Source organism: Canis aureus, chromosome 5 (genome assembly GCF_053574225.1).
Source record: "Canis aureus isolate CA01 chromosome 5, VMU_Caureus_v.1.0, whole genome shotgun sequence".
NCBI classification, from domain to species: Eukaryota; Metazoa; Chordata; class Mammalia; order Carnivora; family Canidae; genus Canis; species Canis aureus.
The window spans coordinates 81,626,418-81,638,972 of record NC_135615.1 but is presented as its reverse complement, the minus strand read 5'-3'; the positions used below and the strand labels follow the sequence as shown (position 1 = coordinate 81,638,972).

The 12,555-nt window shown below is 57.6% G+C and overlaps 1 protein-coding gene across 11 annotated transcripts in view; it reads left to right on the top strand.

The window, feature by feature from the left end:
- The window catches only part of ARHGEF10L (Rho guanine nucleotide exchange factor 10 like), a 158,738-nt gene that overhangs the window by 19,121 nt on the left and 127,062 nt on the right, over positions 1-12,555 (top strand). For 2 of the 11 annotated variants that reach the window (XM_077899419.1, XM_077899414.1), the window contains exons 2-3: positions 1,214-1,293; positions 2,353-2,430. The exons of 7 other annotated variants lie outside the window; for them this stretch is intronic. The gene's annotated coding sequence lies outside the window, so the exon portion shown is untranslated. The remainder of the gene's footprint in view (positions 1-1,213; positions 1,294-2,352; positions 2,431-12,555) is intronic. 2 more of the 11 variants (XM_077899417.1, XM_077899422.1) reach the window with 1 other exon arrangement.

Sequence of the window (12,555 nt, the reverse complement as noted above, 5' to 3'; positions counted from 1 at the left end):
CCCCGGGGTGGCCCCCGACGGGGAGCCCCCAGGCCTAAGGTAGAGTGTGGGGATGCTATCTCCTCTCTCTCCCGGGGCAGGGGTTGGGAATCTTCCTTCCTTTGGCTTCCTTAGCCTGAGGACCCGGTCTTGGGCTGCAGCAGGAGGTGGCCAGGGGTGGCCGTATTTCCCACTGGCCCTGGAGCTGAGACCTCAGAGTCCTTGGCCTTCCCCGAGGGATTCAACTGGGGGAAGGCATGCCCTGCCTGCCTGGGGCCCCATCTGTTCCCCCGCGGATGCTGGAGCGAGAGGACAGGCTGTGTGGGCTCATTAAAATGCTCAGCCCTTGCCTGCAGGCCCTGCCCGGATGGCCATCAGCTGCAGCATCCACCCACCCGTCCCTCCATCTGTCCGTCCAGCGTGACACCCCCACGGTGTCCGGGCCTCAGGCACACAGACTAGAAAGGGAGCTACAGCCTGGAGATCTCCAGGGGTGATCGTGGGGTGGGGCTAGCCCTCCCCTTCCTTAGGGTCTCAGGGTGATGCTCAGAGCCCTCCTGGTGCCCATGACCACCTCCCCTTTGTGCCCGTGTCTCTCACTCTGCTCACACTTACCTTCCTGACGTCCCCTGCCCTCCTTCTCCACCCCCCGCCCCCCCATTTCCCTCCTTCCAGTAAGTTGGCCTCATCCTTCACCTCTTCATTCCTCATTCAGGAGTCTCTTCTTTGGTCAGCCAGGCTGGCTCAAGAATTCTGGTTCCTGGGGCGCCTGGCTGGCTCAGTCGGCAAAGCCTGTGACTCTTGATCTCAGGGTCATGAGTTCAAGCCCCACATTGGGCGTGGAGGCTACTTAAAAAAAAAAAAAGGAATTATCATTCATGATGCTCTTAGAACCCTCATGTCAGTGGGGATGGTTTGTTTATACCACCCCCCCCCCCCAGAGGGCTGCATGCCTTCAGGAGCAGGGACCGTGCTTGTCCTTGGTTGCCAGCCTAGTACAGGGCCTGACACACAGTAGGTACCCAATAGATCACTGCCAGTTGAGTGGATATCGGTGTCTAATGGTTCCTAAATATTGCTGTTTCAGGTTTTCTCTTGGGAAGAGTCTAGGGAGGAGGGAAAGCTAGTGAGCTCCTTGGGGCCTGGGTACCAGGTTAGTGTAAGGGGGAGGCCTCCTGTTCATTAGACAAACTCTAAATTATTTGACAGATATTTTATATTTGGTAAATGCCAGATGCTGGGCCAGCTCCTTCACCACTGCACTTAGCGGAAAGAATATAATCTTCTTAGATCAAGTTTGAAAAGATAAAGGAGGTGAGAGTTATATACGTGTATAACATAAACACATGCCACATAAAAATATATGTGTCCTACGTAAGCATGATGACGGTATATTGTTCTTTCACCTCCACTCTCTGTTTCTACGACAGCCCTGATAATTATTGGGCAGGGAAGATGGGTTTGTACCCATTTCACAGATGGCACTTAAGTGACTGCCTCAGGTCAGTGAGTGGAGCACTCAAGCCTCCGTCTCCCTGAATGCCCAGTCCTTCTTTCTTCTGCGAGCTTGTCTTCAATGCCCTTGTATTCTCGTCACTGGGCTTGACAGGGGCGAGTAAGCCCCTGTCCTTACCCTCAAAGGGTCTGAAGACCAGAAACGAGAATCAGAGTCATCAGTAGGGCGGCAGAGTGGGCCAGTGTTCTCCTTCCATCCCACTGTGCCTCCTGGGCCCCAGCCCAGCTTCTTTGCCTCGGGGGAGGGCCTCAGCCACCACCTTCCTTTGGGGTCCTGTTCCCCAGAGTGACCTATCCTTGCAGAGCTGGTGCAGGGCGCTGAGCACTGGTGTCAGCCAGTTTGTACTGAAGCACGAGAGCTGATGGCTAAAATTTAGGAATTTTGCAAGCCGCCCATTAAACGCAGCCGTTATAAAAATTGGTAATAAGTAAATTTATAATTAAATTATACTAAAAACAAGGGTAATAAATAGTCAAAATATGGTACCTCCGTTGTTTTGCTTTTTGTTTCCTTCTCCAATAAATGATAGCGTTTTGCTCTTTTAAAAAAAATATGGTACCTCCTAGTTATTTCACGTTTTACCATCACCTGTGTGTTTGTGGCTGTGTCTTTTGTACGTGTGTATATCATACGCACATTACACACGAGTATGTGTCTACGTATGTACGTACCTGTATTTATGTATGCACCGTGCACATGGGTGTGCTCCTGCACATGCCTTCCCATCTGTGTTCACTGATGTCACCTTAGTGGCTTGAAACTGGCCACAGGGAGACTATTTATACCACAGGAATCGGTGTCCTGCAAGTCTGAGGTTTTTTCCTCTGCCAGAGAGCCAATTGTTAAACATTTTACAGCAGGCCACGGGATCGAGCAGTGAGCAGCTGGGGCACAGCCTTTCCCTGGGGCCTGCATTCTGGTGTGACACCTCCCTGGTGAGTTTAGGGTCCTCATGGTACAGGGTGAGAGGGGCAGCTGCTAGGCGGGGCCGGCCCTGGTCGTAGGGATCATAGGGATCGTAATTTGCCCTCTAATGAGTTCTCCACTCCGGAAACTGAGTTGTTGTATTACAGTGCGTTGCGAGAGGGGAGACGGGATGAGGGTAGGATTCAGTTAATTGAGGGCCTGCTTTGCCATTGATTGAATAATCACACTTCAGGGTGACCCAGGCATTTGGGAGGCATTAGGGAGGTGCCCTGGGACCGTGGACAGGTCAAATGGCTCGGGGCTGGTGAAGGTGTCATGTCCAGGGCACGGGTGGCTAGAGCTGTCTGGGTCTGGTGTAGACACCAGTAGGTGTGACCCATCCGTATGGGTTCACCGACAGCGTGAGAGAGTCAGACTGTTGAAGGGACAGGCTGTGGCTCTTGTACGATCTCAGAGCTCTGGATGGGAGACGGACACGGACCCGCTTACCTGCCGTGGAGGCGTGTGCGTGCCTAGCGGGGGAATGGGGTGGGGAGAGGGGAAGGGTCTGGATAACAGGAACAGCACGTGCAAAGGCTCAGAGGTGCAGGCCGCTGGGAGGTGAGCCGGGCTCAGGCGTCAGGTGAACCCGAAGTGTGCAGGGTGGTGGCAGAGCACGGGAAGGGGGGGGAGCCCGGAGTCCGAGAGCCCTGCGTCACCTGGGAGCTGGCAAGGGCGCCCCGCCACACCTGCCAGGGGCGTCGTGCTCGGTGGACCGGAGCTGTGAGGTGTCTCAGTAGCTCCTCGCTATCCTCGGAGCTTGCTGCTGCTCCAGCCTGGTATCTGTGGCTCGTGGAGCCTTCAGGAAGGTTTTCGTTTTGATACGAGGTGAAACAAAACGGGATGGAGAAGGTGAGTGTCCTGCTCATTCCCCACCCTCCATCATACCAGAAAAGCCAAAGATAAAAGTAACCGATCTTTCCAGAATCTCTAGTTGCCTCTGCTGCTTCTACCCTTTAGATAGAAGTTAATGGAGAGTTTATTTGTTTAAAGACCACTCATGTTTATGCCTAAACGTGCCGGACATCCGTTCCTTTAATTCCCATACCGATGCTGCCGGTGGGTGCTTTTATCCCACCTTACAGATGAGGAAACTGAGTCTTAGAGAGGTGGCTTGACTTTCCCAAGGCCACGGTGTCTTAAGTGACAGGATCAGAGCAGGTAGGCCGTGAGGTCAATGGATTTCCTCCTCTGTCCTGTTTTCTTCTTCCCTTTGAGGAGGGCGGGGAGGGAATGCACCGCAGGTCTGCAATCCCAACACACTTTACTGCTCTTTGTTTGAAGTTACTGCGTGTTTTTTAACCCCGGCAGTTGGGTTCATCACCCTGTGGCTTCAGGGCAGGGCTTAGAACAGAATCAGGGCCTGGCGTCCGGAAGCAGCAAATAATAAAGGCTTGTATTTACGGAGGGAGCTGGTGCGGAGGGAGCTGGTGCGGATGGCTCAGAGGGATGGAGAGCCAGGCCTGGGGCTTGTGGCGTCCTCAGCCACGTCACGGTCGGGGGTGGGGGGGGGACTGTACCATCAACTCCGCTTGCTCCCAGCTCACAACACCCCCGCCCCTTGCTCCCAGCTCACAACCCTCCCCCACCCCCCGCCCCTGTCCAGGCCCTGGGCTGGCCGTACCTTGAGGTCTCCGGGCAGCGGGGCCCACCTGCTGCGGGAAATAGGGACGTGGAGCTGACCACCTGGCTCGAAGCATGGGTTGTGCCCACCTCTAGGGTAAGCATGGCACTGAGCACCCCCACCCCGGGATTTATCTTCCCACGGACCTTTCTGTCGAGAGGGTGGTCTTGACCCAGGCCCACCTCCCGCTTCTTTGCAGGTACATGCCTGTTCGGGCAGGGCAGGTGGTAGGGGTGGCTCCTCCCCAGGACGTTGTGTGGGACGCTGTGGGGCGGCAGGTCTGGGTCTGGCCCCCTCCTCCTCCTCCTCCTCCTCCTGGAGAGCCCAGCCTCCCCCTCCCGTCGGTGTCCCCCTGGCAGTGGCTGCCTGATTGGTATGCATCCCGCAACTCCAGCCATTAGCACACAAGGCGGGGACCAGCTCCCGATACTTCCCTCTCTTCATTGTTTGAAGTGGACAGGCTTGGAAGCCGCTTTAAAAATGCGGGCTTTTTATTCAATTTCCCTAGAAAAACAATGGTTTAAATTAAATAGAGGAGTAACAGTCTCTGGAAATTGAAGAAAAAGGATTCCTGAACCCGGACACTACCCAGAACCTTTGAATTTCTTTTAAAGCATGGGTTTATTTTACGTTAAGTTATGCATGCCTCGCATGACCAGCGAGGAGAACTTGGGAAACACAGAAGGGAATTAGGGTCACCCTTTGCTCCACCACCCAGAGACACCCTGTCTCTACACCGCGGCGCACGCCGCTCATTTCTCCGGGGACTGGTTTGCTCATTCGGAAAGCCCTGGGTTTTCAGAGGTCAGGCCCGTGTTGGGCATGGGGTGTAGACGGGGTATAGATGGGATCCTGCTCCTGTCACGCCTCCTTCTGTGCCAGATCTCGGACAGCTCACCTGGTCCCTCTCTGTTCCAACTTCCTCATCTGTGAGATGGGCCGGCCTGGCAGCTGTGGCCCAGGGTGGGAGGACCCAATGGGAGGGCGCAGGCAGGCCGCTGGGGACAGCGCCTGGCCCCTGGGGAGCTCAGCCTCTTTGGCTGTTGTTCCATGGTGACCAGGAGGTAGCCTTGCCCTCTTCGGCCTTTCACAGCAAGGAGGAGACCCGTCGTCCCCAACAGATCCAACAAATGAATGAAGTAACTGCACGTTAAGTCCAAGGCAGCAAGCTCATGTGATGTGATGGGAATCACTGGGGGATTGAGTTGGTGGTAGAGGGGGTGTGCCTGGGGGGAAGTGGTGCAAGATTGTTAGGGGGGCGGTGGGCGTCTCTGAAGAGACCCCTTTAAGCTGAGACTGAATGACAAAGAACCGAGGGAGCAGTATTGTAGGCAGGGACACAGCAGATGCAAAGGGCCTGAGGCCAGGATGATCCAGGCCTGTTTGAGCAGCACAGAGCCCAGAGCCTGCAGCGGGCACGGGGCGAGGGCAGTGTTGGAAGGCAAGCAGCCACGGGAAGCCACTGGAAGTTTGTGTTCTTCGTTTCACACAGATCCCTTTATTAATAGGATGCAAATCCAAGATTCCAGCTGTTAGTAACTCTGGTAGGAAATTTGCCTTTTTTCCAGATAATTTAGCAAAAAATGATGTACTGAGTGCCTATTATGTGGAAGCACTTGAGTAGGTGCCGGGAGCCGAGGGATAGTCACAAAGAGGAGCAAGACGAAGGCTGGCTTGCAGGTATCCTGTGGGGCCTGCATTCCATCTCGCTGACCCACCACGATCAGGCTCTTGATTTGGGCAGGGTGCTCTGGCTGGAGGGGGGAGCCGGACGCACAGGCTGGGCCGCCCAGAGGCACAGGTGCTGGCGGGTGGAATAAGAGGAGTGGAGTGTGTTCTAGAATCTTCTTCTTCTTTTTTTTTAAAGACTTTATTTATTTATTCATGAGAGAGAGAGAGAGACGCACACACACACACAGGCAGAGGGAGAAGCAGGCTCCATGCAGGGAGCCCGACGTGGGACTTGATGATCCCGGGTCTCCAGGATCAGGCCCTGGGTGGAAGGTGGCCCGGAAGGCCCTGGGCCACCCGGGCTGTCCTGGCCTAGAATCTTCTTTTGAGTATGTAGGTCGGTGCTGGTGGTCAAGAATAAGATGGTTAAGAGGGTGGGGAGCGCGAGGTTTTGAGGAAGCCAGAATCCAGTCGAGGACAGGTACAGGTGCACGTGAAGAGTGCTTCGCAGTCCGAGTGCCCGCCCCCCCCAGATGCGGTGGGGGTGCCATTAGCACCTAGTGGAGGCAGGTGGGACCACCCGAGGGGAGGTGTGGAGACACATCTGGTCGAGTGCATGGCAGGGAGCCAGGAGGGGAGCCGAGAAGGGGAGCCAGGAGGAGAAGGGACAGCGGGGTGTCTGGGAAGCCGGCATGGGTGACGCTTTCAGAAAAGAGCTGGTGGTCAACGGGGCTGCGGGCCCCTGGGATCCACGTGGAATGAGACAGAGTGGCCACTGGGTTTAGCACCAGGGAGGCAGCGGAGGTCTTCTGTAAGCACAGCTCCGGGGGACATGGGCTGATTCCCAAGTGACATACAAGGTGACAGCGCGTGTGGATAGCATTTGGAGCGCCGGCGGGGTGAAGGGGAGTTGGGAAAGGCGTCTCGTCGGAGGGAAGGGCGGACCTGGGGCAATAGTTTGTGCTGCTGGCCAGGATGGCTCCTGGGGGTCAGAGGGGACGAGGGGCAGCTAGGGGCGCCGGCCCTGTGGGCTCACGAGAGGGTGATGTGATGGTGTGGGGTGGGGGGCGGCGGGGGGCACCAGCAGGAACGCTTCTCGGAAGATGGGAGACGATGGGGTAGGTGTGAGTCTGAGGACAGTCCCATCTGATGGCCTCATGCTTCTCAATGAAACCTGGACCTGGGGGGGTGGGGTGCACAAGACTGCCTGCCCCGGGGGGTGTCATTGGGAGCCACCACAGGACAGGCTGAGGTTGCTGGGCCCCAGGAGGAGGGATGCATGTGCTCCGCAGCTGGCCTTCGTGTAGAGGGGGAGATGGGACAGGAGCAGAGGGCTCGGGGTCTGAGGTGGCACAGCCGGGCCGAGTCCTCACTGTCCCGCTCTGGGGACCTCACACTCCCTGGGGCTCTGGGCTGCTGGGGCTGGTGCCGGTGGGAGTGGGGAGCACCAGAGCCGGTGGGAGGGGGGAGCATTAGAGCCATCAGAGTGGGGAGTGTTGGAGCCGATCTGAGTGGGGAGCACCCGAGCTGGTGGGAGGGGGGGAGCACCGGAGCCGGCCAGAGGGGAGAGCACTAGAGCACGTGGGAGGGGGGAGCAGTGGAGCAGGTAGGAGTGGGGAGCATCGGAGCCGGTCAGTATGGGGAGCACTAGAGCACGTGGGGGTGGGGAGCACTGGGGCTGGTTGGGACTGTGGTGCGGGAGGAACTCGGCCCCTGCAGCAGAAGCTCCCAAGGCTGACCGTCGCCCCTGCCCCAGTCAGGTTCACCTCCCGGGTTCCCCCGGGGCACGGGCAAGGCAGCCCTCTCTACCTGTCAGGCCCAGAACTGGACACTCCGGAGGAGGAGCGCGCTGAGCCCTGGCCCCGAGTGCGGTGCAGGGGCTACCCTCACACGCGGAGGGAGAGAGGCCCGAGAGGTGGGGTGCCACGCCGGCAGGGTGCGGGGTGCGGGTCCGAGCCCGGGCCGCCGGCCCCTCGGGCTGCATTCCCATTTGTCAGAGGAGGCCTCCAGGGCGCGGAGGAGACCTCGTGTTCTCACCTGCCTGCCCTCGTGTTCCTCCTCACACATCTTTATGGAGCACCTCCCGGGCTACGTGAGTAAAACGTGGTCACCCTCCTCCTGGTGGGGGAGGCACAGGTAACAGGGAACGACGGCAGGTCTCGTGCCTAACCAGGTGTGGGGGCTCCGAAGGCTGTGCCGGGGGAGCGTCTGGGCCAAGCAGCCGGGGAGGGGAAGCTTCCAGGCGATGGAGGCTGGGGATGAGCATATAGGAGGGTCCCGTCCTGCGGGGAGGAAGCTCTGGAAGTTGCCTGGGCTGCTCTGTGTATCTCACTAGGCGGTTCCCTTTATCTTGAGCACCCAGGGAGCCAGTCAAGTGTTTCAGGCTTGGGAGGGACCCGACCAGAACTTTTTGTTCTGGGTGGAGACTGGGCTGGAAGGGACAGGAGACATCAGGGAGGCCTTAGGAGGCCGTGACAGGCCCTCTGATTCCTAGATCATTCTGTGAACCCTGCTGTTTCTTTTTTTTTTTTTTTTTTAAGATTTTATTTATTTATTAATGAGAGACACAGAGAGAGAGAGAGAGAGAGAGAGAGAGAGAGAGGCAGAGACACAGGCAGAGGGAGAAGCAGGCTCCATGCAGGGAGCCCGACGTGGGACTCGATCCTGGGTCTCCAGGATCATGCCCTGGGCCGAAGGCAGCACCAAACCACTGAGCCACCCAGGCTGCCTTGTTTCTTTTTTTCAAAAAAAGATTTTATTTTTAAGTAATCTCTGCACCCACCATGGGACTTAAACTCAGGACCCCGAGATCGGGAGTCGCACACTGCACTGACTGAGCCCGCCGGGCGCCCCAACCCTGCTGCTCCTTCAGTGCTCCCCAAACTTTGCTCATTTCTCTTTCCTGAGAAGGTTCCAGAGGCTCAGGGAGGTTGACCAACTTGCCTGAGGTCACCGCATAACAGGGCATCCAAGCTGGGGGCCTGGTCCCTTGAGTGAAACAACCAGAGTCTCCGGGGGGTAGGGGGAGAGCAGGCGGTGAGTAACATCCGGGAGGGGTTCTCTGGAGGCTCGGGCTCTGTGTCACCATCCGCACATTCCCTTGTGCCTTCGGATCTTGCCCTTTTGCAGTCTCAGAGAATGGGCGGTGCCTCTGGGAGGGAGGAGCTGGCTTGTTGCTGGGAACTGGGAGTTGGCCTTCGGAGTCAGAGCCCCATGGGCCGTCTTAGCAGTTTCTGGGGACTGGCGTCTTCCCCAGTAAGTGACTGGAAAACCCTCTGGGGCCGGGCCAGGTCATGCGCAGCCAGCCAGGGAGGTGGTCCCCGCAGGGGGCGGGCAGCTGTGGTTTACAGCTGCAGGCAGAGGCCTCATCCTTGGGGGGGCCCCCGGGAGAGATGGGGAGCCATTAGCAGGGCCTGTCCCTTGTGGGCCCCAACCCTCTGGGCGGGTGTCTGTCCTCCCCGGAGTCTTGGTTAGGTCGACGGTGAAGCCGGGGATGGTGTTAAAGGTGTTAAAGGTGATTGCCAAGGCCTGAGAAAATGCGCAGTGTTTGCTGAGGGCCCAGAGGATGCCACGCACCACGTGGTGATCTTCTTTCGGTTCTTTGTGGGGTTCCTTGTGAGGTGTGCGTCGCTGTCATCGTCGTTTGACAGATGGAGCAGCTGAGGAACAGAGAGGGCAAGTGATCTGCCCCCAAACCACACGGCTAATAAATGGTAAAACTTGAACCCCGACCCACCTGACTCTGGAGCCCTCCCCTGAGCCCCCTCCGGTCCCGTCAGACTCTGTTCAGCCGAGCCCTTCCTTGGCGCATCGCCTGATAGAATCTTGTGGGGGCCCCAGCATTCTTCCCACCCCCCTCTGGGGCACCCAGTCTGGTTCTTCCCCTTAAGTGTCATCACGGAGCCTTGACCCCTTGCTCACCATCTCACCCCCACTGGTGGCAGACGTGGGATGGGAGCCCCAGCATCCCGGGCCGCTTGGCCTGCTGCTCCTCCTACTACCCCGGGACCTGATGAGGAGCCCCCAGCCGGGAGCCGGGCACCCACCTCTTCCTCGAACCAGCCTGGACAGCTTGGGCTACGCCTCGCCCTGTCCCTGACTTCACCCTGAGCCTTGATATTTCCCTCCTGCAAAACGGGCACGTTGAGAACCTGGAGTCTCTGCGGATTCTAATAACCCACGAGTCTAAGATTTCAGGTTTCTAGGAATCCACGAGTCAGACGTTGGCCCCTGTTCCTACTTCCTGTCCTCCGTCGCCTGGGGAACCAGGGGGAGATTGAACGGAAGAGACGGCGCAGCCCCAGTGAGAGCGGCTCCCGATGCAAACACTGATTGAGCGCCAGTGTGTGTGCGGCAGGGAGGGAAATGCCGCGGGGTAGATGTGAGGAGGGGGGTGCAGGGAGGCGGGCCCACCCTCCCGTGGGCCCAGTGATAGGGTTACCTGTGGGTGAGGCGGGGCTGAGGGTTTGGGCGTGGGATGCTTCCTCCTCCACGTGCCCTCACGTGGAGCTCTCTGCAAAGCTGTCTCGCTGGGCTCCAGATGGAAGGATCCAGCCCGTCCATCCATGCTTGAGACACGGCCACGAGGGGCCCATGTGGAAAGGCAGGGTGGCTGCGAGGACCAGCGAAGGGACGGCGGCGGGGAGAGCAAAGACCCTGCTTCGTCCACTGTTGGCCGCAGCTCGGGCCTGCCTGGCAGGTGGCCCGGAGAGTGGCCTCGGCTGTTTACAGAGAAAGGGACTCGGGAGCCCGGGGAGGCTGTGGCTGGCGGGGAGGGAAACAGGAGCTGAGGTAGGACGATGGAGTCAGAGACTCATTTAGGGCCGGAAGGGCCTTCTGGGATCATGTCTTCCAAGCTCCTGATTTTGTGCGTGGAGACGTCTTAGTCTGGAGACGGGCTGTGACTTGCCTCAGGTCTCACAGCCAATGGCAGCAGACCCGGGAACAGAAGAGGGAAGCTGGATCATCAGCCTCAACTCCCGGCTGCTCTCATGGGCATGACTTCCTGCCAGGTCCTGCCCACCCCCCTCCCTCCCATCGGAACAAACACACCAACAGCACTCATCAGCGAAAGGAGCCATCTCGCCGAACACTAAGCACGTTGGTCTCTGGAACGGACTCATCCCCGAGTATGAGTTACCTTATCACGGTGGGCGGAGGCTTCTGTGATCGGAGCTACCCATGTCCTCCTGGGGCGGCAAGACCGGCCGGGAGGTCCTGGCCTGGCGGCCTGTGCCCCGCTGAAGGCTCTTCCCAGGGATCCTGGCTCACCTGAAGGCAGGTGCCGAGGATGCCAGGGAGGAGCAGGGCCCCCTGTGCCGACCCGGGCAGCCTGGGACCATGGAGGAGCCTGGGACCCGGCCACCTGGCCACTATCCTGGCCCCAGAACTCACTATTTCATGGCTTTGGGCAAGACACAGCCCTCTGTGGGCCTCGGTTTCCTCATCTGTGGGATGAGAGGCGGCCTCAGTGATCTGTTGGTTCCTCTCAAGGCTGACGTTCTGAGGGATGGGCATGTTCGGGACCTTAGCCTCCTCCTGCGGTTTGCTGGGGTTCTCGGTGTCATTGAAGATGTCCTATCAGGAACTTCCCTTCCTCCGAAGGCGAGGTGTGCGTGGAGGCGCGTGTCAGGTGGCCTTAGCACCCTGGGGAGCCCACGAGCCAGTGATTCTCATACATTTGTTTACGTCAGGCTCGTCCAGACAGCCAGCTGAGAATGCAGATTCGTGGGCCCCAGCCCCAAGAGACTCTAAGTTCATAGATTGGGGTCAGACTTTAAAATCTACATTTTTCTTAAATAAAGATTTGTTTATTAGAGGGGGGAAGCATGGGCACGTGCACATGAGCATGGCCGGGGGGCGGGGGGGCAGGGGGGGACGGGGAGAGGGAGAGGGGCTGGATCTCACGACCCTGAGATCACGACCTGACCCGAAACCAGGAGTCAGATGCTCCACCAACTGCACCACCCAGGTGCCCCCAAATCTACGTTTTTAAAAAGCCTCCCCACTCAAGTGGTTCTCAAGTTGTAGTTCAAGGGCCACACTTTGAAAAAGGCTGTTAGACTCTCTTTCAACCAAACAGGGTTTAGGACAATGGCTGCTTGGCCCTGTTCGGACACATCCTCATCCGGGGCCACAGCCTTTAGTAGCTGGTGTTCCCTAAGCTAGTGTTCCCCAAACCTGGATCATTCCCGGAATTGCCAGGAAGCTTTTGAACAAAATAGGAATTCTTGAGTCTCGCCCTTTCAGATTTTTGGAACCAGTTAGATCTCAACTGGGACCCAGAAATCTCTATGTTGAAAAACTCCCTGGGTCTTTGTGCATTTGTGTGTCATTCATTCATGTGTCGAGGCTTGCGATGGCCCGGCCCAGGGCAGGGCGTTGAGGACATAATTGTTAGGCCAGATGCAGTCTCGGACATTAGGTCACCTATGTTGCAGCCTGGTGAAGGAGATACACAGTGATTACATGGGGATGCTTGGCCAGGTTGGGGAAACGTGTCTGGAAAATGGTTGGGCTGGACTAAATACCTGGGGCAAGGCGGCAAAGCTGGGATTCCTGGTAGCTGAGCTCCGGTAATTTCCAGATTGAAGTAGGGCCCTCAGCCCAGTGGCTTCTGGTCACTACTTATGGATTCCTGTCATTTTGTCACCACTTAGTCATTTATTTATCCATCTATCCGTCCGTCCACCCATCTACACATCCACCCACCCATCTACCACCCATTCATCCATCATCATGCACCCACCTTTCCACCCATTCATCCTTCATGCATCCATCCATTAACCACTTATCCATC